A 25336-nucleotide genomic window follows, 5' to 3' on the forward strand; every position below is an offset into this window, starting at 1 on the left:
AAAGTCAATACAAAACATTCCTACATTCATTCATACAGTAAACACTTATTGAGCACCAGTCCCTTTTCTAATTGTTCAGTAATACATAAGCGAGCAAAATAGACAAGGACCTCTGCCCTCATTTCATTTATATTCCAGGTGGGAGAGACAGTCAATAAACAACAAGCATAACTTACTTTTAACGGCTTTATTAAGATATAACTCACATACCAGAAAGTTTGTCCTTTTAAAGTGTACAATTCCGTGGTTTTTAAGACATTTGAAGTTGTACAAGCATCATTTTATCACCCCAAAAGAAACCACATGTACATCAGCTGTCACTCCTCAATCCATTTCCCCAACCCCCACCTCGGCCTCTGGCAACCACTAATCTACTTTGCCTCTACAGATTTGCCTATTCTGGACATTTCATATAAAAGAAATCATACAACATGTGACTGGCTTCTTTCACTTAGCATAATATTTTCAAAGTTCATCCACATTATGGTATGAATTAATTTCTTCAATTGCAAAGTAAGATTCATTTGTATGGGTATACCACATTTTATTTATTAATTCATCAGTTGATTGATCTTTTGATTGCCACAAAGAGTGCTGCTGTGAAAATCCCGGTACAAGCATTTCTTTGAGTTTATTTTTAGTCATTTTGTGTATATACTAAGGTATGAAGTTGGTAATTCTATGTTTAACTTTGTGAGAAACCACCAAACTGTTTTCCAATGACAGCACTATTTTACATTTCCACCAGCAATGTATGAAGATTTCTATTTCTCCACATCCTCACCAATGTTCTAATTTTCCTTTTTTTATTATAGCCATCTTAGTGAGTATGAAGTAGTCTCTCAACTGGATTTTAATTTGTGTTTCTCTGATGACTGCTGACATTGAGCATCTTCCAGTGCTTGTTGGCCATTTGTATATCTTCTTTAGAGAAACAGCTATTCAAACCCTTTGCTTATTTTTTAATTGGGTTGTTTATCTTTTTGTTGTTGAGTTGTAAGTGTTCTTTATATAAGTAAATACTGAACCCTTATTAAACATATGACTTGTAAATATTTCCTCCCAGTCTGTGAACTGTCTTTTCAATTTCTGGATGGTACCATTTGCAGCACAAAATTTTTCGATTTTGATAAAGTTTAATTCATCTGTATTTTCTTTTGGTGTTTATGCTTTTGTTGTCATATATAAAAAACTTTGCTTAATGCAGGGTTGTAAAGATTAACTGCTATGTTTTCTTCTAAAGGTTTTGTGTGTGTGTGTGTTAGTCACTCAGTCGAGTCCGACTCTTTGCGACCCCACAAAAGCCCACCAGGCTTTTCTGTCCATGGAATTCACCAGGCAAGAAAACTGGAGTGGATTGTCAATCCCTTCTTGAGAGGATCTTCCCGACCCAGGGATTGAACCCTGGTCTCCTGCATTGTAGGCAGATTCTTTACCACTTGAGCTACAGGGAAGTCCTAAAGGTTTTGTAGTTGCAACATTTACATGTAGGTCTATGAAGCATTTTGAGTTCATTTGTATCTCACATAAGGTAAGGGTCCAACTTCATTCCTTCATATGCGGATATCCAGTTGCCCCAGCATAACTTGCTAAAAACATTTTTCTTGCATTATTGAATTGCTTTGGTATTCTTGTTGAAAATCAACTGAACATAAATGTAAGAGTTTATTTATATATTCTCAATTCTATTTCTTCTTTTTAAAAATTATTTTGGTTATTCTGTGTACCTTGAATTTTCATATGAATTTTAGAACCAGCTGGTCAATTTCTGCTGGGAAAAAAAAAATGCTGCTGAGATTCTGATAGAGTTTCTGTTGAGCCTGTAGATAAATTTGGGGAGTACTGCCATCTTAACAATGTTAAATATTCTAACACAGAAAAACAGATGCCTTTACCTTTAATTCCTTTCAGTGATGTATTCTAGTTTCAATGTAGAAGTCTTGCACTTCTTTGTTAATCATTCCTAAGTATTTCGTTCTTTTTGATGTTCTTGTATATAGAATTGTTTTCTTAATTTAATTGTTTGTATTATTCAATACAACAATTTTCATGTATTAATCTTGTATCATGTAACCTCACTGAACTCATTTATTAGCTTTAAGTTTTTAAGTGGTTTTCTTAAGATTTTTTTTGTATACCTATGTCATCTGTAAATAAAGTTTTACTTCTTCCTTTCCTATCTGGATGTCTTTTATTTCTTCTCCTTGCCTAATTGTCCAAGCAAGCATAGTTTTGTTTTTTTTTTAAAGTGAATAAAAGAGTGTGTTGAAAGGTGATAAATGCAACAGAGAAAAGAAATAGTATATTCAGGTAACAGAGATTGGGATTACTAGGAGTTACAGTTGTCATTTTTAATTGCTTCTCAGGAGAAGGCAACATTTGAAAAAAGAATGAAAGGAGGTGAAGGGGTTGAACATCCAGACAGTGGGAACAGTCAGGGCAAAGCACCAAGGCAAGACCATACCAGGGAGTCTCTCCAAGAGTAGCCAAAGTTAGTGGCTTGAGAGCACAACATTTATCATCTCACAGTTTCTAAAAGTCACAAATCCAGGCCTGGCTCAGCCTCAGGATCTCTGCAGTCTCAAGTGTCAGCAAGAGCTGCAGCCTTATCTCAAGGCTCGCCTGGTGAAGGATCGGCTGCCACAGTGACTCAGGGGGTCGTTGGCAGGACTTAGCTTCCCACTGGCTATTGGTCAAGGGGGTCCTCAGCTCCTTGCCACATAAGCCTCTCCATAAGACAGCTTCAAATCCATCAGCTGGCTTCTTCAGAGTGAGCAAATAAAGGGCCAGAGATGATACCAGCAAAACACAGAAAGCCAGCAAGATAAGGGTCAGCTCTTCGTTATAAAATCATGAATATGGCATGCCAGCACCATTGCCATATTCATAAGAAGCAAACCACTGGGTTTGGGCCACACTTGGGCAGGATTACACAGGGCCAAGAGGACCAAGAAGGAGGCATCATTAGGGACCTTGACAGAAGCTGCCCCCCAAGCAGGTCCAGGGCTATAAAATGTGTGAAGAAAAGAGCAAATATTACATTGACTGGCATTTTGCCACTGAATAATAACAATGAAAAGCAAGCAAAATAATTCTACTCAGGAAATGAACTTCTTTATGAAAAGTGTAAGTCACTCAGTCATGTCTGACTCTTTGAGACCCTGTGGACTATGTAAGCCCACCAGACTCCTCAGTTCATGAGATTTCCCAGGCAAGAATACTGGAGTGGGTTGCCATTTTCTTCTCCAGGAAATCTTCCTGACCCAGGGGTCGAACCTGGGTCTCCAGCATTGCAGGCAGATTCTTTACCATCTGAGCTACCAGGGAATCTCTGCCAATACTTTTCCTGTAAAACCAGGTCTTGATACCAAAACACCAGAAGAGACTCCCTATCCTATTGTTTCTTTACCTTCTAGAGCTATTAGCTGTGAGCACCATGACTGTATTGAAAACTCTCAGAGCCCAAGGACTCAATCTTCTTACTACACTCATCATGAGCATATTGTTTGGCATACACTCGGCATATGTGAACAACACATTTTGCAGTGCGATAATTCTCAAAAAATAGAGGGGCTGATAATAGAAGAGTTGGGTTTGCCATCCCTGTGACTCACATCTGGTTTGAGTTTGGGCTCTGTTGAGTGATTTGAGGCAAGTCACCCAACTTCTCCATGACTCAGGTGCTGTGTATATAAAATGCAGATATTAATACTTACTCCCCTAGACTGCTGTGTTGGTAAAATGCAAAAATGTATGTAAAGATACGGAGCATAGTATTTGGGTGTCTGGTCCATCATACGTGCTCAGTCAAAAGAGATTATTTTAAAAAAGGAGGTTATCATTATTACTGCTATCTTTATAAACATAAATTATAACAACTGAAGGAATTTGTGTTGAATGAGATGACTGAATGCATGAAAGGTCCTATACATGTGTACATTTGTATACCTGGTTTCTAGCAAGTGTCCAATAAGTGGATATTAATGACTATTAATTGTATGATACAGATCATAATTACTGAAGGAATTTGAGTGTGTGCATTCTCCTTCACCAAGTTAAATCATATGCACTCTTCAGAACAGTCCTCAGCACACTTCCTGGTATCCTTCTAGACTGGCCATATTTAGTTTCAGTGCCTTAAATAAAGCTTTACCTGTTATTTACCTGGGTAAGGAGAATCTGTCAAGCAATGTGCCAGTGTGTCCCAGACTGCCCAATTCTATTCTGGGGCTTTTTGTGGCCTACCCTATTTCTCCCATTTGGTTGTGGCACCTCAAGAGCTGGGCTGTGGGTTTTTCTCCTTTCACACCCCCCACCCCCAGGACCCAGGAGTGTGGTCTGTTCCCCGTCCTGCTCCACCCAATCCTTGGGCCCTACAGCCGACCCCACAACTCTGGAGCACCGCTTCTAACATAGCTGGGAAATAACTCCAGCTGGCTGGCCAGAGAGCTGCAGGGGAGGGCAAAAGGTGGAAGAAGAAACAAAAAAATGCTGCTGGAAGGGCAAGGGCAGGCTGATGGTCGCCTTCAACCTTTCAGAGAGTGGTGGGAGCCACCGGTAATAGCTGCTCCCACACCAAGGCCACCCACAGGGCCGTGCAGCTGAACAATGGAGCTCTGAGCCCAGCTCTGCCCCAGTCAGACCACTCCAGGAGTGGTGGCCCCTCCATGGTGAGGGCAGCGTTTGTGCATCAAATTGGTCCAAAGGATAGAGAAGGGTCTGGAGTTAGCTGGCACAGCTCCGTCAGGAGATAGGCGGCTTCAGGCAGTTAACTCCTCCGAGTTTCTCAGTGTCTAAACAGCTAATACTTACTGAGCACCTCCTATGTATGAAGCATTTTTCTTAGCATATATTATTTAATATCACAATAACCCATATGGCAGATACTATTATTGTACCTGTTTTACTGATGAGGAAGCTGAAGCCAGTGGCCTTTAGAAACCTACTCAGATTCAAATCGCTCAAATGTGGTGCAGGCAGAATTTGAGTCCATAACACATACCTCCCAGGGTCTTAACCTCATACATAAGTCAAGGTTCTCCAGAGAAACATAACCAGTAGGATATGTAATACAAGATTTCCTATGAGAAGTTGGCTCATGCAGTTATGGCGGCTGACAAGCCCCAAGATCTGCAGGGTAAGCCAGCAGCTGGAAGCCAAGGAGAGCTGATGGTGTGGCTCCAGGCTGAAGGCCAACAGGCTGGAGACCCAGGAAGAGCCAGTGTTTCAGTTAGAGTCTGAAGACAGGAAAAATCTGATGTCCCTGTTTGAAGGCCATCCAGGAGAAAGAGTACTTTCTTACTCAAAGGAGGGTCAGTCTTTTTGTTCTATTCAGGTTTTCAACTGACTGGATGAGGCCCACACACATTACAAAGGTGATCTGCATTACTCAGTCTGCAATAGCAATGTTCATCTCATCCAGAAACATCTTCACAGATATGCCCAGAATAATGTTTGACTATATATGTGAGCACCCATGACCTAGTCAAATTGGCACATTAAATTAATCACTGTGCTTCACAAGTGTTACTTGAGAATTAAATGAGACACTATATGTAAAAGTTTTGTTGTCATTTTTCAGTGGCTAAGTCACGTCCCACTCTTTACGACCCCACAGATGGTAGCATGCCAGGCTTCCCTGTTCTTTACTATTTCCTGGAGTTTGCTCAGATTCATGTTCATTAGATAGAGTCAGTGATGCTATCTAACTATATATAAAAGTTTAAACAGACAGCAACAAGATCTGGCAAACAGTGATGACGGTAGCTAAGAAGGAAGGGAGGAACAGTAAGAAAAGGTGATTCAGCTTCAGTTGCTAATAAGTGGGTTGGGGGTTAAAAGTTTGGCATGGCTTTTAATAGAAACTCACTTGACTCTCTTGACTCAGTCTGGGGAGCTGCAGAGAAGTCCCTGCAGGGGACACTAGGCTTCCAGTGCTTAATGCTAGAAGGCTGAGAGAGACAGGGCATCCGTTTACTCTAACCAGTTCAACTAGCATTTATTAAGCACTCTCTGTCCACCGGGCCACATGCTGGAATCATCTGTCCATCACCTATGATCCTCACAGGGCCCCAAGCACAACTCACCATCAATCCCAAGTGGCAGATGGAAAAGTCAGGGTGCTGACAGCTGGCATGGCTTACTCAGGACCTCTCAGCTGACAACTGATAGTGTCAATGTCAGGTTTCAGAACTGCTTGCCTCGAAACAGGTGCCCTCACTACTGCACCACAGACATCCACCTTGTTTCCAAGGATTTGGCGAAGGCACCCCAAATCACAGAGAAGTCGTCTTGTCCTGAGAGACCATTCACCAACTCACTTTGATCAAGACTAAATATGCTTTGCTCAAGTTTTGGAAATTGCCACTTTGGAAAGTGCTTACTCAGGCAAAGAGGAAAACATTGGTTATTTCAGTAAAAACCATTTTTCTCCTTCTAGTCTAGTCCATCAGTGTAGCCTCTAGTTATGGGGAAAGGAACATTCTCAGGGAAGTTCCATTCCCTTCCTGGGTACCTGCTCTACTCCAGGGTCAGATGAATATGCTGGAGTTTATTGTCACGACAGCTATTGTGGTAACTATGCTGCTTTGTCCCATGGAAGAGAAAACCTCTCTTAGCCTCGCTGGGAAGCTGCACTTGGCAGGAGACAGGATGCTGCCCAGGAGAGGCAGACTCCCATGGGTAGGGAGGTGGAAATAGCCTGTTCCAGGGCTGATGGGGGACACCGGAGATCTTTTGGAGGGAGTCTTAAAACCACCAGGCTTTATAAAGTGATGGCCCTTCCAAACAAAGGGAGTGCAGATGGCCTGACCTGTGAGAGAGGCCTGCCAGTGATGCCTGTGCTGTAACAGGGTCTTGGGGAAGGGTGGGAGTCTGTGTAGCCCTCAGGAGCCAAACAGCCGCAGTAAAGTCTAAACTTTAGGAAAATAGGAATTGGAGGAAAACAACCAATGCTGTTCTCTTCCTCTGGGGTCAGTTCTATGTGCAGGGCCCTCCTGGGCCTAGGGAATGACCTCTGACTGCCTCCAGAGAGGCCGAGATGAGCATGGCAGGTGGTCTGGCAAAGGCCGTGGACCGTCTCTAGAAGACCCTGGCCATCTCTTGTCACTTTCACACAGCACATAGGGTTAATACTGCTCTCCTGGAGGGAGCGTTCTCTAAGGATAATGAACACAATATGAAGCAACTCCCTCCAGCCGTGCTCGGGCGGGACAGCAGCAGGCAGGGCACTCACGTTCCAGGCTTCTCTGAGGAGGGCAGCAGTCCCAGAAGTTTTATTTCTTTTACTCAGCTTGGAGACATTTCCCCCCAAATCATTCTGTTCAGCCCATCTTCAGCCACGAACTGGCAAAACCTACAACACTGGTTCTCATGAGCTTTAGGAATTCAGCTTCCTAATTTTTTCCAATTCCAAATATAAAACAAACCTTAAAAAGCATTAAAATAATTTGGACTTCAAAGACGCTAATTCCTAGTGGCCACAATAAAATTAAATAAGAATCAGTCTCCCTCTCTCTGTCTCTCTCCCTCCCTCTCCCTCTCTCTGTCTCTCTCATTTTTCTCCCTTTTTAAGGAGAGGAAAAGAAAAGCAAAAAGGACATGGAGCCCATGAACTCCAGGAAATGCTTGCATGAATCTTCTTTAGCTTCTAACTAACATTTGTAACCAAGGATTAGAAGAGCAGCCTCTGGTAATTACCGCCGTTGCCCCATTTGCGGCTATCTCCGTGAGGCCAGTAAATCTTGAAATTACAGGCTGACCACCCGGGAGAACTGAAACAGAGTCAGCCACATCTCTCAAAGGCACTGCCCTGGGCGATTCCCGCCCCCTGAGACGACTTGCTCGCCAGGGAGAAGGCCCTGCCTGGGAGCGACTCCCAGACCTCACTGTGGCTTGGAAGTAAATAAAGCCAGAGTGGGTGGCCCAGGAACCAGCACCCCTTGTGAGTAGGACAAGAGGCAGCTGGTTCACTGTCCTTATCACACTTTCTGTCACCCCTGCCCAGCTGGGGCTCCTGGTTAGAGCCTCAGAGATGGGCAAGGAGAAGAGGGAGCCAGGGAACTGAGAAGGGGAATGTAGAAATGCCTTGAGGAGGAGATATTATGGTTTGCCTCTAGAAATACTGTTCCTCTCTATTTAGGAGCACAACATCTGGAGAGGTCAGCTAGCTTAACACAACAGGCTATCCTATGTGAATGGAGCTCAAGATTTGGAATGAGATTTAACCATGATCTGCTGACTTACCCTGCAGATCTTGGGGCTTGTCAGCCTCCATAACTGCATGAGTAGTTTCTCATAGGAAACCCTGTATTACATATCCTACTGGTTCTGTTTCTCTGGAGAACCCTGACTAAAGTATGAGGTTAGGACCATGGTGGGTGTATGTTATGGACTCAAACCCTGCCCGCACCACATTCAAACTCTTTGAACCTGGGTAGGTTTCTCAATGCCCTGCGCCTCAGGTTCCTTTATCAGTAAAACAGATACAACCATAGTACCTGCCATATGAGTTATTGTGACATTAAATAATATTTGTTAAGAGGGATGCTTAGTGCACAGGAGGTGCTCAGTAAGTATTATCTGTTTGGACAACTGAGAAGCTCAGAGGAGTCAACTGCCTGAAGTTAACAGGGCTGCGCTGGCTGACTCTAGACCTCTCACTGTCCTTTGAACCAGCTTGATTCACAAATGCAGCCCAATGCCAAGAGTCTAGGATAATAAAGTGTAGTCCTAATGTGTTGTACATCACATGTGGCTATCATGATCTTGCCCTTACATAATACATTTCATTTGGCTTTTTAAGTTTGGCTATAGATAAATTTGCCTGCCAATGCAGGAGACGCAAGAGACAAGGGTTCGATCCCTGGGTTGGGAAGATCCCCTGGAGTAGGAAATGACAACCGGCTCCAGAATTCCTGCCTGGCAAATTCCAGGAGCCTGGAGGAGCCTGGCAGGCTATAGTCCGTGGGGTCACAAAGAGCCGGCTGTGACTGAACACACAGCACACACACACACACCTATACAATCTGTTTTACTACTGCCTTCATCAGTTCTTCTCTTTACAAAAGCCCATCAGCATATGATTTTGCAGTTAATTAGTATGAATATCAATGGACATGAGTTTGAGCAAACTCCAGGAGATAGGGAAGAACATGGAAGCCTGGCATGCTGCTGTCCATGGGGTTGCAAAGCGTTGGACATGACTGAGCAACTGAATAACAACAACAAGTATAAATAACACATCTGGGTCAAACATTAAAATAATACTTCCCAAGCCATTTAACACCTATCAATGGCCTGCTGTCTAAATATTCTGTCTTATCTGCTCTTTGGTGGGGTCCATCAGCCCCTCCACTGAGCATCCAAATTTCCCACATATGTCCCTTTCAGCATCTCCAGAAAAGGTGGCTCTGGGTGGCTCTGTGTGTGTGTGTGTGTGTGTGTGTGTGTGTGTGGTGGGGGAGGTGTCTCAGTAGGACATGGGTCTTTGCCTCCTGCTGAAGACAATAACCCAGAGTTCAGACAATTTGCTCAAAGCCACAGAACTAAGAAACAGAGAAGGAAAGATCCACCAGCCAAACTGGTTGCCTCAGTACATGTTTCCATACACATCCAAGAGGAAGCTCTGAATCAAGATGCCTACACAAAGTAGGAAACCAAATATACAACAAACAAAAGAGAATGAGAGAAAAGAAAAAAGTAGCAGGAAGAGAAAGAGGTAGGGAGGGACAGAGAGAGGAAGAAAGGGGAAGTCATGGAAAGTCAGTTTTGCAAAGAAGGTTTTAGCTGCTCCAGGAGCTGTTGGGAGGGGAAGGGTGGAAGGTGAAGAATTCACTCACCAGCGGTGGTCAGTTTGGAATTGTTTACAGCGTGAAGGCCCTGAGGGGGCTTTGCTTACACAGAGCAGACTTCAAAGAGCTAGTCAGACATTAACAGACTGACCCTCCACCATTCCCACCCCCAGCCTCTGGGAGCCTGGGGTTAGGACAGCAGTCTTCAACCGGGAAATTGAGGATGACAAAAGGAGTCAGTGAAGAAGCTAGGAACGTGCCCCAAGACCCTGCCACTGATACCCACTGCTAAAACTGCCATCCAAGGTACTGCTTGGGAGTCAGCTGGCTTGCAGAGATCAAAGGATCCGGTTCCCTTTGGAGCCAAAGATACAGGAAGTCCCAGGTGAGTTATAAAAGACAGCAGTTTTCAGGTCTCTCCCACTTGGCCAGCAGTCTCAGTGGCCCACATTGATAGTGGCCCTCACTAAATTCCTAAGGACTGGCAGCGTCCCGCAGCCCCCCAGATTCCTGCATCCATTCAGTGCTTGGATTCCCCCTCTGTCTCCTATGGAGAAAAGGCTGCTGGAAACCCAGACACCCCGTGGAGGGGACTGGTGCCAAGTCGTCTGGGGCCCCTCCCCGGGGAAGCAAGAAGCACAGCCAGCCTTGTCACCATGCCCTCAAGTAGGATGGATGGCCCCGGTAAACCGATCCTTGCTAATGTAACCATAGGTGCTATTTCATATAAATATATCGGCCCAGACATTTCCCATCAGTACAGTGCCTTTCCCCGAGGCGAGCTCTCTGCCTGCCTATGCTCCTTCCAAAACCTCAAACCACCCGGGTTAATGACATGCTCAGGGTGGAGACCAGTGTGTTAAGTGTCTTTGCAATGGCAAATGAGGGGCCCCCAAAGTCTTCCCTTTCTTCATTTATCATTTTCTATAATGTACCTATCACATCCCCTGCTCCTCTTGCCTTTGCCAAACTAAACAGCCTTAGTTCTGCTAATCTCTCTTCAGATGGAGACCGGGCCATAAATCTAATCACCGCACCGTGGAAAGAAGGCCTTCCCTGACCATGCCTTGGGCGCTCAGCACAGCACATATTATAAAATGCACAGCAGATAATGGCAGAACTGCTGTCACACAGTGCATTATAAAATGCAGATGTTGTTAAGAAGAATGAGCCTGTTGTGAAGTTTCAACTGTAAATTAGCCAGCTTGCAAAAGGCATAAAGGCCATTTAATTTGCTCATCAACTCCACCTTCTCCCCATGTTAGCCTTTGTGTCTCCATAGCACATTATTTTTGAATAAAATTTTGGGTGCAAATTGGAAAAAAGAGGACTCTGACATTGGCTTTACCAGATAACATGAAATCAAATCCCACAATCCTTGTTCTCTATGTCTGTGAGTCTGTTTCTGTTTTGCAGGTAAGCTTATTTGTCATATTTTGAAACATAATGGAAAAGAATGTAAAAAAGAATCTATCTATATATAAGATTATATAAAACATAAGCTATATATGATATATAAGATAATATAATATATAAAAGACTATATAACTGAATCACTTTGCTGTACAGTAGAATTTAAGACAATATTGTAAGTCAACTAGACTTCAATAAAATAATTTTTTAAAAAATCTCATTAGCTTCTTGAATCAATTTTAAAAAGTAAAAGTTAAACATGTTGCCTGCATGCATTTTTAAATAGGATACATTCTTGGGCCCCCAGAGCTGATTTAGCCCCCACCTCATGACTCTTTGCCATGACATATTGAGGTGGGCTGCCCACTTCCTTCTAACCGCTTCCGTCCAGCCACCCAGGCATCGACAAGAGGTCATGAACTTATTAATATCTTTTTCAACAAATACTAAATTTTCGTGGCATTCTGCTTTCAGAAAGTGAAAGCAAAGGAGTTTTTTTTTCATCTTTAAAGAAGAGCAGCAGTGGGTTAAATCTCTCATAGCACATGGCAGGGATGTTAATAAGGTCTTTAGGGAAGGCAGATGTGCTGAGAGCATCCTTTGGATCACCAAGGAAACCAAATTCTTCCTTTTGTCCCTCCCCTCTCCCAGTCATCTTCCAAAAAGAAGAGTGGTTCCAAGAGACAGGAGATACTAGAAAGAGGAAATACTAAGACCTTTGTTACTTCTTATGCTTTAAAAGTCTGTCTTGGAGAAAAGAACTGAGTGTGAAATTTGGGAGCAGTCAGTTATGTCCACACATCAGTGCCTTAGAAGCAAATCACTTGGCTCAGCTCTCTCCAGGTAGGGCCAGACTGGAACTAAGAAACCCCACTGTTTCTTGGATTGGCTCCCACCTGGCCCTCCTCTGGGGTAGTAAATAGCCTAGGAAAGACCTAAGTCCCAAGTCACCCTGTGATCCAGGCTTCTCCAATATGTCAAAGTAAGAACCTGGAGAACTACCAGAAAATCAATTCCAAGAATAAGCATGGACCATCTTATTGAGCTATCAATTCTATCCGATCATAAGCAATTAAAAATATTAATGTGTACATTAAGACAACTATATTTTTAAAGCACATTTATTTGTGTTAAATGCAGAATTCACATTAAGGGGAGAGGGAACATGATGAGTTTTTGTGCTATGATTAGCCCCTTCCAAAGTCTCACAGCCCTCAGGGGTCTATTCCCTCCTCTGCAAGTCAGGTTGAGAAGCATCTTTGTGGACCATATCCCATCTCCTAAGAACACGGAGCTGGGAAGGAGGCCTCAAAGAATGCTATTAATGCCAAGATTGCAGAGGTCTCAGTGGGAAACAGAACAGGGTGCTGCTTGGAGGACCGCAGGGCCCAGGGTTGGAGTCCAGATGCTCTAAGGACTGTCCCTATGAAGTTTAGGAACCAGGACAGGACAAATATCAGAAGCTGGGACCATTCTTGTCATAGACTAGGGAACCTTCCTCTCTCTCTCTTAGTTTGAGTTCTCCCAGAAGCAGACCATTAGACAAGAATTTGTGTGTAAGTAGTTCATTCCATACAGGATGCTAGGAAACACCTGTGGGAGTGGGGAAGTGAGATGGGGTAGGAAAAGCCTCTAATTACAGATGCATCATCCAGCAAGCTACCACTGTAGACAACTGGAGCTTGATCCCTTGGAGGAATTCTGCAAATTACCATGGAATTTCCTAGAGTCCATCATCATATTCTAGGAAATGATGTAGGCACACCTGTATCTCTGAAGCATTCCACCCAAAGGGCAAGGGTACTTATACACCAACTTCCTACAGCATTGGTTGGGTGTTGCTGGGGAGGGGAGAAGTTATGAATTCCCTGCACGTCTGCCTTGAGTAGATCTCACCCAAGGACACAAAGAAAGCCCTTCAGTAAAGAGATGCAGGGGCTTCACTGGTAGCTCAGCAGTAAAGAATCTACCTGCCAATGCAGGAGACATGGGTTCAGTCTGAGTCTGGAAGATCCCTTGGAGAAGGAAATGGCAACCCACTCCAGTATTCTTGCCTGGGAAATCCCATGGACAGAGGAGCCTGGTGGGCTACAGTCCATAGAGTTGCAAAGAGTCGGAACCAACTTAATGATTAAACAACAACAAAGAGATGCAGGGGCTAGCTGCTAGAAATCACTGTGCATTAAAAGGGTAAGGGTGAGGGGTACTGACCAGAGGCATGCAGTAACTGCTGCACCAAAGGTTTTTGTCCTCTTCAATGGGGGTTAAACATCAGACATGGTAGCTGACCTCAACTTTTAGATTAAAATGATGAAATGATGTGATACTATCACTAAAACTCATATACCATCAGGCAGTGTGCTAGATGCTTCTTATTTGCTCCTCCCAAAAAGCCTCTGGGTAGATATTGTGATCACAGAGAAGATAATTGGCCATCACAGTTTGAGTAGCTTCTGTAGAGTCTTGCCAGTGGTAAGGCTGGAACTTCAACCTAGAGTCCATTATCATAAACTCTGCCTATGTGGTCAGTATGGAATTCTTGCCCAGGCACATCCCCTTCTGCAGGTAATGGCTCCTCCCATGCCCCCTTCCCCAGGAGCACAGTGAGGTTTTTGTAAGATATGATTAAGCCCTCCCATCTTGCTATAGCTTTGGGGACCAAAGGATGGGAAGTTGACCACTTGACAATCCAGGCCCCTATGTAGCCAGACTTGGAAAAAACTAAGTGAATCAGATTCCTGTCCTGGGATTCAGAATTGATAACTGGACAACTAGGAGATAGCAAAGTGAACTGGGAGGTGAGTGCAGCAGAGTTACATGTGAAGTGAACAGTCCTTGTTTTGACCTCCCAGTGGTCATTCCCCTTTATTCCGGTCCCCTCACATCACTTCCTTTTTCATTTTTTTTCCTTTTTTAATTTTTAAGAACTACCTTCTCTATTAGGCAGTTATGGTGTCTTACTATCAGTCAAGATGTCAAGACACCTGTTACCTCTGGCTCAAGATGTCATTGACCCATGCTAGGATAACGGGACTCCTTCCCTCTTGGGAACTTGACTCGAGTGGAGGGACTCTAGCAAAAAAGCAACAGAGATCAGTACTCTGAAGTGATTTTCCACTCTTCCCTGTCACCTGATCAATGGAGTGTCCTTTCTGAGGCCTAGACACTAGCTTTTTCTTTCACTCCATGTGCTTCCCTGCAGCCTATTGTTGGTGGTATCCTGCCACACCCCTGGCACTCACTTCTCCCTTACTCACTGTTCCAGTTATCTGGTGCTGCTTAACGAACCACTCCAAAACTTCACAGAGTGAAACAATAATGTATTATTACTGCTCATGGCTGTGGAGGTTGATAGGATCAGCTGGGTGGTTCTCACTTGAGGTCTCTGGGATTGTGTAGCCAGTCTAAAGCCAAGGCCAAGTTCATCTGAAGGCTTCTTTATGCAGCTCTGTGGTGTCTGGTCTGGGATGTCTGGAGTGGCTTGGGGCTGGCACAGTATCTCTTCATATGGCTAGATTGGGCTTCCTCACAGCATGGTGGTCTTGAAGTAGCTGGACTTCCACAGGTGCTGGCTTCTCCCAGAGCTAGTGTTTCAAGAGACTTGGGTATAAGTTGCAAGGCATCATTTTCACAGTATTCTATTTCTTAAAAATCACCAGCCCACCCACATTCAAGGGCGCAGAGGAATAGACTCCATCTCTCAATAGGGAGATAGGTTCTACATACATGGAAGGAAGAAATTGATGAATGCTAGCCATCTTGGGGGCTTCCCTGGTGGCTCAGCGGTAAAGAATCCACCAGCAGTGCAGGAGACAAAGGAGATGTGGGTTCAGTCCCTGGGTTGGGAAGATCCCCTGGAGGAGGGTATGGCAACTCACTCCAGTATTCTTGTCTGAAGCATGACGTGGACAGAGAAGCCTGGCAGGCTACAGTCCATAGGGCCGCACAGAGTTGGACATGACTGAAGCAACTTAGCAGGCAAAGAACAGTAGGTGACAGAACGTAGAAGATGGCCAGAGAAGGGATGTAGGAGCCATGATGTCCAAGCACCAGCCCAGGTCACATCCCTCCAGGATAGTAAAGTCGCAGAGAAGGATGCCCTGTGGAAGAGAAGGATGGAGCAAGTCCACAAGGAGAGGAAAAACTCACCAGAGGGGCCATGCGGCAACTCTCTTCAGTCCTTTCTGTGATTCCCACCCTCCATGGAATTTCTTGCTGTGACTGAACCCTTTCCACGGAAGCAAGCAATCCACAGGTGAGAAGGGCCAAGTCGAGGCATGGAGACAACTCCTCTCAGCAGTCAGGGGTTTCCACAGAAATCTTTTCCCCTTCCTCTGCCTCTTTCCTCATACCCCACCCCACAGGGGACTGGCCTTACCTGTGAGCTCTGTGATTCAGACAGCATATGAAATGGCCTCCTGCCCCAAACACCTCCATTAACAAGGCTTAGGAGGATTACTGGAAGTGAGGGCATTCAGTTGCTTTCTTAAAACACATCTGAGGACAAAAAAATTGAGAAAATTTGAACTTTGAGGGAATGTAGTAAGAGATTTAGTGAGAGACTGGCAGGAACCCAGACAACAATCTGAGGGCACTGTATGCATAGGGGCAAGAAGAGACAATACCTGAGGGAAGGAAAGGGACAGAGGGAGGGAACAGCAAAGGTGCCCAAGACCATCCCTGCTTGAGGGAACTGAGAAAGCCATACTTAACTTTGGAGCAAGATACAGTTTGTAGGATTTCTTTTTAGAACTAAGGGATAAAGAATTGTATGGATATCTAACCAGTGCTTTCATTCTATATTGGGTATTTATACCTGAGGGCCTGAAAACTCTAGAAACAGACGTTCCTCTACCGTATAAGAAAACAGTGATTTGAAAAAATAGGAAGCTCCTGATGTGAAAAGATTCAAGGATTTATTCAAATATTATAAAACCAGCAAAATTTGACCCTTTTAGACTGGGTTCACGGTAGAATATCTAGATAACTTACCATCTAACTGGAACACCTCTGAGAGTGAAATTGTTGTTGTTCAGTTGTTAAGTCGTGTCCAACTCTTTGCAACACATGGACTGCAGCACACCAGGCTTCCCTGTCCTTCACTATCTCCCAGAGTTTGCTCGAACTCATGTCCATTGAGTCAGTGAGATGTCCATCCTCTGTCACTGTCTTCTCCTCCTGCCCTCAGTCTTTCCCAACAGAAATATAGCATTGTTCATAATTAAACCAGCTTTTTCACTCTCCTCTTTCATGTTCATCAAGAGGCACTTTAGTTCTTCTTCACTTTCTGCTGTAAGGGTAGTGTCATCTGCATATCTGAGGTTATTGATATTTCTCCCAGCAACCTTGATTCCAGCTTGCCCTTCATTCAGCCCAGCATTTTGCATGATGTATTCTGCATGTAAGTTAAATAAACGGGGTGACAATATACAGCCTTGACGTACTCCTTTCCTGATTTGGAACCAGTCTGTTGTTTCATCACTTCTTGGCAAATAGATGGGGAAACAATGGAAACAGTGAGAGTTGTTATATTTTGGGGCTCCAAAATCATTGCATATGGTGACTGCAGCCATGAAATTAAAAGACACTTCCTCCTTGAAAGAAAAGCTATGACCAACCTAGACAGCATATTAAAAGGCAGAGACATTACTTTACAAACAAAGGTCCGTCCAGTCAAAGCTATGGTTTTTCCAGTAGTCATGTATGGATGTGAGAGTTGAACTACAAACAAAGCTGAGTGCTGAAGAATTGATGCTTTTGAACTGTGGTGTTGGAGAAGACTCTTGAGAGTCTCTTGGACTGCAAGGTGATCCAACCAGTCCATCCTAAAGGAGATCAGTCCTGAATATTCATTGGAAGAACTGATGCTGAAGCTGAAACTCCAATACTTTGACCACCTGATGGCAAAGAACTGACTCACTGGAAAAGACCCTGATGCTGAGAAAGATTGAGGCAGGAGGAGAAGGGGATGACAGAGGATGAGATGGCTGGATGGCATCACCGACTCAATGCGCATGAATTTGAGTAAACTCTGGGAGTTGGTGATGGACAGGGAAGCCTGGCTTGCTGCAGTCCATGGGGTCAGACACAACTGAGCGACTGAATAATTAAACCAGGACAAGTATCACCCAGGATTTTCAAGCAAACCATGACAAAGGTTCAGGAGCCCCAAGACGTGTTCTGCTTTCCCCCAGTGGAAGGCATCTTTGGCTAGTGGGTGAAAGTCTACCATAGACACCTAAATAAAACACCTAAATAAAACATATTCCTCCTTGGTGGGATGGACTAGTGAAAAATGCCCTAGTCGTAGAACTAAAAGTCTTGCAATCAAGTCTGGCTCTACCCCTTCCTAACTGAGAGAACTTCAGATCTCTGAACCTCAATCAGCCCAATTTCCTTTTCTGGAAAATGAGGAGCAGTCCATCCCATTCACAGGTTGTTGCGAAGATTAAATTAATATATGAAAGAGCACTTTGTAGCTCTTGTTCAACAAATGTGTGGTGTTATTTGCCCATTCAGTGGTAAATCTGCACAACCTCAATGCATAAAAAAGCTTAAGCTGGTACATGATTTCTTAAAAAGCTATGAAAAGAATTGTCCCCTGTTTCCATTCTGGCTTCACTATGAATAAATTCTGAGGCTTGTCCTATTTCAGCCCGCCAGGCCCCTCCTTTCATTTCAACTTGAATGCAGTTTTTGACCCCTGAACTTTTAGCACCTTTCTCATTGGGGAGAAAGAACAGTTCCACATGTAAGTGAAAACGCATGTATGTTCCTTGACTCTCTGCCTGACTCCACTCAGTTTCACCAAGAACAGGCAACAGAAGTAACTTGTATTCAGCCCTTAGACGTCTTCATGGCCAGATTGAGAGGTAACGTGGAAAAACTTATAGGGGCATGAGAAGAGTAATATGGGGGTTTTCGACTGTAAAAGAAGACCACACACATGGTCCCATGTGGATTGCACCCTGGACCATCTTCAAAAACTTAGAAGTTGCATTCCCTGCAGCCATGCGTAGCCCTGGTTTAATTAAATGTAGGCCACAAATGGGCTGCCAAACACAGTACCGAAACACTGTTGATTTCTGTGGTAGAAATTTCCCACTGCTCTGTGTTCCTGATAAGATAGTACATGTGGAGAGTACAACCTGAACATTTGGCAGATGGTCCCATCTGTTTTTCCATCATTTTGAATTTAGCAGGAAAACCTCAAGATGTGTTTTGACACAAGCATGCTTTTTTCCTTTCTGCGTTTTGAAATGGCTGTGTTTGGAGGCTAATTAAATCCATATGCTTCTGATTCATTTACACTTAACTCATCAAAATGTTGTTTTGTAATAGCCATTTGAAGTCCAAGGCGCCTCTCTTGAGCCTTCTTTCTGAAAACCAGGAAGCTATGGTGTGCCAGCCAACCAGCAGGGTTCTCATACCAAAAGGTTCAAATATGGTTCAAGACAAGATTTTACATCCAGGAGATTCTAGTGGTTAGGAATTGTCCTAAAGCATCACTGTCAAGTTTAGGGTGTGGCTTTGAATCTTCTCTTACTATCCAAAGATATTCAGTGCTCAAAATAGTAGAAAACAATTTATAAGAGAAAAAAATTATGCCAGAATCACTGGACCCAACAGGAAATTTTAGTTTAAATGGCAGTTGGGTGGTTTTCCCAATCTTTTTTTTTCTTTTTTAAAATTTTTTAAAAACAGTTTTTATTGGACATAACTGGGATTTATAACCGAAGACTTCATTCCAACCCTTACCCAGAATAAGTAGCCTCTATATATATCTATTCTCATTATCAGATCCTATGTGGGCTTTGAAAAATTATCCATAACTTGAACTTAAAGCGAAAGTATTATTCCTCTTCTTTCAGTGTCATACTACGGCCTTGTCTAAAAAGCCCTCCAGAGGCTAGTTTTTGACTTTTGTTTGATTCACTATTTTTGACTGTTTTGGGCCAAGACTTTGTAAAGTAAGATATTAAATTGTAGAGTTAAAATACTACTTTTGTCCACTGAAAAAAGCAGTGTTTCTATCTAGGAGAAAAGATAACTCCAAAAATTACAGTTTTGCTGTGCTCTAGGACATTAACCAATTTTGTATCTGGATGTGATGGAATTCCAGTTGAGCTATTTCAAATCCTGAAAGATGATGCTGTGAAAGTGTTGCACTCAATACACCAGCAAAGTTGGAAAACTCAGCACTGGCCACAGGACTGGAAAAGGTCAGTTTTCATTCCAATCCCTAAGAAAGACAATCCCAAAGAATGCTCAAACTACCGCACAATCGCACTCATCTCCCACGCTAGTAAAGTAATGCTCAAAATTCTCCAAGCCAGGCTTCAGCAATATGTGAACCGTGAACTTGCAGATGTTCAAGCAGGTTTTAGAAAAGGCAGAGGAACCAGAGATCAAATTGCCAATATCTGCTGGATCATCGAAAAAGCAAGAGAGTTCCAGAAAAACATCTATTTCTGCTTTATTGACTATGCCAAAGCCTTCAACTGTGTGGATCACAATAAACTGTGGAAAATTCTGAAAGAGATGGGAGTACCTGACTTGCCTCTTGAGAAACCTGTATGCAGGTTAAGAAGCAACAGTTAGAACTGGACATGGAACAACAGATTGGTTCCAAATAGGAAAAGGAGTACGTCAAGGCTGTATATTGTCACCCTGCTTATTTAACTTATATGCAGGGTACATCATGAGAAACTCTGGGCTGGAAGAAGCACAAGCTGGAATCAAGATTGCCAGGAGAAATATCAATAACCTCAGATATGCAGATGACACCACCCTTATGGCAGAAAGTGAAGAGGAACTAAAAAGCCTCTTGATGAAAGTGAAAGAGGAGAGTGAAAAAGTTGGCTTAAAGCTCAACATTCAGAAAGCTAAGATCATGGCATCTGGGTCCCATTACCTCATAGGAAATAAATGGGGAAACAGTGGAAACAGTGTCAGCCTTTATTTTTTTGGGCTCCAAAATCACTGCAGATGGTGATTGCAGCCATGAAATTAAAAGATGCTTACTCCTTGGAAGGGAAGTTATGACCAACCTAGATAGCATATTAAAAAGCAGAGACATTACTTTGCCAGCAAAGACCCGTCTAGTCAAGGCTATGGTTTTTCCAGTGGTCATGCATGGATGTGAAAGTTGGACTGTGAAGAAAGCTGAGGCTGAAAAATTGATGCTTTTGAACTGTGGTGTTGGAGAAGACTCTTGAGAGTCCCTTGGACTGCAAGGAGATCCAACCAGTCCATCCTAAAGGAGATCAGTCCTGGGTGTTCATTGGAAGGACTGATGCTGAAGCTGAAACTCCAATACTTTGGCCACCTCACGCGAAGAGTTGACTCATTGGAAAAGACCCTGATGCCGGGAGGGATTGGGGGCAGGAGGAGAAGGGGACAACAGAAGATGAGATGGCTGGATGGCATCACCAACTCGATGGGCATGGGGTTGGGTAGACTCCGGGAGTTGGTGATGGACAGGGAGGCCTGGCACGCTATGGTTCATGGGGTCACAAAGAGTTAGACACGACTGAGCAACTGAACTGAACTGAACTGAACTAGCAATATTACTTCAGCATTTTTTCTTCCATTGTCTACATATACCAGTTTTCTCAATCCTCACTCAAACCTACTTTACTATCCATTGGTTCTCTCATTAACACATTAAATATATCTTTGATTCACAATCACTAAATATGTGTTTGAAAGTCATTTAACTTTGAAAATTATATTTTGAAGTTGAACAAGCCCTAAGCCTGGCTTACTTGATCTATCTTTTCTCCTACTGGTGCTCAATTGAATTTTATAACCATGTAAAGCAAATGGGCATTCAAAGAGTTGAAAACTGAATAGATGCAACACCAGAAAAGGCCCCCAACTCAGCCAAGCACAGAGAAAGGGGAGCTGTTTTGTACATGAAATAAGTTTACATTCATCATCTACTCTCATCCACATAACAACTATGGAAGTGGGGGGGGTGCATCACCCCACTTTCCAGGTGAGAAAAGTGAGGTTAACATGGTTGAGTACCTTGCGCAGAATCATACAGCTTGGAAGTGGCAGCACCCAGACTTGAACAGGGACCTGTCAATTCCAAACCCAGTGTTCTTTTCCCTACACCTCCAGCTCCACTGCATAGTTAAAGACTTCAAGGGGTGAGGGAGCAGAAAACCATCAAAGTGGAGAGAAGGAGCAGAGCCAGCAGGGCCAGGAAGAGAGCAAGGCAGGCAGGGCTTGTTCCACAGAAAGCTAAGTCAACTCATGTTCACGCTGACATGAAATCCACTAAAATCTCCCTGTAATAGGTCAGTGACTCACAATAAATGCTTTGAAAAGGTCGTACAAACCCAAATGCCAACCTAAATTACTTTTATTGCATTACATAAATAAGTATAAGCATAAAACCAGGGGCTGATGGCGGGGGCGGGGGGGGACATTTATTCCCCTCTTCCCACGATTCCACACGCAGGAACATTCATCAGCCTAACACTTGTAGCCCTGGCTGCTGGACCCTCCCTGGGGAGGCAAAGAGCCTGTCTGATTGGTGAGTTAGGAAAGAGCAACTGGGCATGCTCAATGCGGCCCCTGCCTGTGCTGGGACCGCCCTGCACAGGGGTCTGGATGTTGCTCTGCTGTGAAGCTGTCCAGCTCAGTCTGAGGCCTGGTGACCATGTTTCATTCTGGAGTGCCATGTGACACACCTAAGCTATGACCTTCAGTCTCCCTTGTATCAGTTACAGATCTGTCATTCTGATCATCTGACTCTTGCTTCTCTGATTCCACACTTAGCCAAACAAAAGAGGTGCAATCAACACTATTAAAACCCAAATATAGATAAACTTGATGCTATAGAAATCGTAAAAAAAATTTATGTTTTAAATCTGCAAAAATAATAGAATTCAAGGTAGCAACACTAATCAATGTGAGGTGATAGATGGATTCCGTTATTTCCTATATATTGAGCCGCTGGTTCTCTCATGAGGGTGGCTCCCCAGTCACTCATATGACTGCTCATTTCCACCCACCCTCTTTCTCCTCTTTCATACTTATTTGCAGCCTGCCTTTAAAGGAGCACCTTGGTGTCATTTTATCTTCATTGAGTACAAATTCCTATTACATATGAAGCCTGCCTCAATTTTCCCCCATTGCTGCTGCTGCTGCTGCTAAGTCGCTTCAGTTGTGTCCAACTCTGTGTGACCCCGTAGACGGCAGCCCATCAGGCTCCTCTGTCCCTGGGATTCTCCAGGCAAGAATACTGGAGTGGGCTGCCACTTCCTTCTCCAATGCATGCATGCATGCTAAGTCACTTCAGTCATATCCGATTTTTTGCGACCCTTTGGACAGCAGCCCACCAGGCTCCTCCGTCCACAGGATTCTCTAGGCAAGAATACTGGAGTGGGTTGCCATTTCCTTCTCCATCTTCCCCCATTAACTCAAGATCATTAAAATATTTCTACTTAGCACTAACAGGATCCTAAAAGCAAATGCAGACACAGGCCTGCACATATGTAATAGTTCTTGGATTACAAGTTACTCATCTAGATCAGTGTTTCTATTTTCATTATTATCCACTTGACAAAGTTTTTAAGACTTTTATTTACAAATCCCCACTGTCGTGAAATTTTAATACCATAGGCATACTATATATCTGTTTATATGCTATATGTATATCTGTTCTCTAATATGTTAAAGATTACAATTTTTTACCACATTTCCCCCAAGAACCAACTTTTACCCCACAAAGTACAATATCATCCCCTTTGAGAATGCACAATCTAGACTAGTGGTGTCCAATAGAAATGTGACGTAAGCCACATATATGATTTAAAATTTTCTAGTAGCCACAATAAAAAAGTCAAAAGAGACAGGCAAAATCAACTTTCATATCACATTTTATTTAACTCAGACTACCCAAAATGTTGTCATTTCAGCAGGTAATAAGTATAAGAACTTCCTGAGATATTTCATATTCTTTTTTTCTTACCAAGATTTCAAAATCCAGTGTATGTGTTAAGCTTAAAGCATAATTCGATTTTGACTAGTCATGTCTCAATGCTCAATGGCCACAAGTGGCCAGGGGTTCCTGTTCTGGACAGTGTAGTTGTTCTAAATGATTCAGAATGTGACTGTGTTAATTCTTTTGGCCTACCTAAAAACCAGACTTATTCTCAGACTGCTTGCAAACAGCAGAGACGATGTCTGTGGACCTCTGGAGATCTATAGGTTGAAGTTGGAGAGGCACTGAGTTAGGCATTTCCCACACAATCAGATTGCTTAGTCTAACAGGAGTTTACTGTGAGGATGAACAGAGAGTTGAGAACCTATCTCATCAAACCTCATTGAGAAATGAAATGCTATTTCTTGCCAGTTGGCATTTACAGTAGCTCTCGTGGTCAGGGGGGCCTCTCATAGCTACTTGTCACCTTACTCAGCCCCAGACTCCCTACTTCTTCCTACTCTCTGCCCCCTATCTCTGCACCACATAGCTTCTGCTGCCACGTGGCTTCTCATTCTTCTTTCCAGGTGCATATCTGCTTCTGCAACTCTCCACCAACAGCTTTCTCTGATCCTAGCCACCTGGAGCTGTATTCCTCCCATCCCAGCCACCCAGGTAGTGGGTTCAGAGCAGTGGCTCGGTATATGGCACCTCTTTGAGATGGAGCCTTCTACCCAGCACCTTGGTGCAAGTCCCCTCATCAGAACCAGCTCCAGGCAAGAAGAAGATCTGAGGGAAGACCTGCCTACACAATGCCTCCCTTCCTTGCAGCCCTATCCCAGCTCCTCCTGACTTGCCAAGCTGAAGTTTTCTCCAGAGTCCTACCGCACCAGCCACACTGAGAGGAAAGAAAGAAGGAGGAAGAAAGAGAACAGAGAAACAGCCTTTTCAATCTTTCTAAAGTTGCAACTCAAAAAACTCTACTCCTTCCACAGCGGTCCTGTTTTGCATGGGACTCTAATTTGTCACCTGCTTTTAGAATGCTTCCTACTTGAGCACAGAGTTGGGGGAAAGGAGAGAAGAGAAGGGAGGCTGAGCTTACCCTAGAAGTAAGAGAACTTCCAAACTTCGGGGGTTGGATTGCACTATAGAGCTCTTGCTTTGCTGCTGCTCACTCCGTGTATGTATATACACATGTATACCACCAATCTCTGTCTTTAAAGTGACATTAAAAGCATGTTGCAGTCATTTAGGACAGTGGTTCTCAACCAGGATAATTTTGCTCCCCCTTCCCAAGGGGATATTTGCAATGTCAGAAGGCATTTTCAGTTGTCAAGCTGAGGCTGAGGTTGCTTGCTGGCATCCGGTGTGTAGAGGCCTGGCTTTCTGCTAAGTATCCTTCAAGGCACTGAACAACCCCCATAACAAAGAATTATCTGATCCAAAATGTCAGTAGTGCCAAGATTAAAAAACTCTGAACTTTAGGGAAATAATTTTTTCCACTGGTGACAGAACAAGGGAGACTGAGGCAGAAGAGACTGGAGTGAAAGGTAAAGTGACCTAGAAGCATGTTGGACAATTGAAGAGTCTGTAACTGAACACATAACTTCCACTCGGGTGATTGAGAGACCTTTTTATTGTGTTATTACAACAAGGTAAAGACATGAATCATCAGGATGACTTGGGAGAGACAGTAAAATCTCTGCCTCTGATTGTCTGGGTGCCAAGTCCAGCCAAAATCCATGACTTCTTGAAAGATGAGAGCTTGTCTACACCTCTGATGTTCCATAGAAGACACATAAAATATTGTGGTGAAGAGGTGGCCAGAGCATAAAAGACAGATTTTGTTAAACCTCTGATTCAGTCCCAGGAAACATGGGGTTCTCCTTCTCCTCCCAGGGGGTATTTGCACAAAATGTGTGCAGAGTCCTGGAGAGCCAGGAATTCACTAATCCCTGGTCGTTTTCTCATTCATTCTTCTATGAGCAGGATTTCTAAGATCATGTCAGTTCCTGATGGGGAAGACCCTTCTGTCATCCTTGTTTTACAGACAGGAAATCTGAAGCACAGAGAGTCTGAGTAAGTCGCCAACAGCTTTACAGCTGGTGATGTGCAGAGGCAGGGTGCAAACCAGATCTGTCTGACTTGACCTAACTTGACACTTGACCTCCAGGCCATGCTGCTGAGCATCACT

General features: G+C 43.7%; 1 long non-coding RNA gene across 2 annotated transcripts in view; it reads right to left on the reverse strand.

Annotated features, from left to right (window-relative positions):
- Window positions 1–14507: 14507 nt before the first annotated feature.
- The window catches only part of LOC122673066, a 78562-nt gene continuing 67733 nt past the window's right edge, over window positions 14508–25336 (reverse strand). Inside the window, exons 1-4 of one of the 2 annotated variants that reach the window (XR_006334572.1) lie at window positions 16197–16313; window positions 15583–15701; window positions 15083–15304; window positions 14508–14788 (exon numbers count right to left, since the gene is read on the reverse strand). This is a non-coding gene — a long non-coding RNA (uncharacterized LOC122673066). Of the gene's footprint in view, window positions 14789–15082; window positions 15305–15582; window positions 15702–16196; window positions 16314–25336 lie in introns of those variants that run through there. The other variant, XR_006334571.1, reaches the window with a different exon arrangement.

The sequence above is a fragment of the Cervus elaphus genome, chromosome 16 (genome assembly GCF_910594005.1).
Source record: "Cervus elaphus chromosome 16, mCerEla1.1, whole genome shotgun sequence".
NCBI classification, from domain to species: Eukaryota; Metazoa; Chordata; class Mammalia; order Artiodactyla; family Cervidae; genus Cervus; species Cervus elaphus.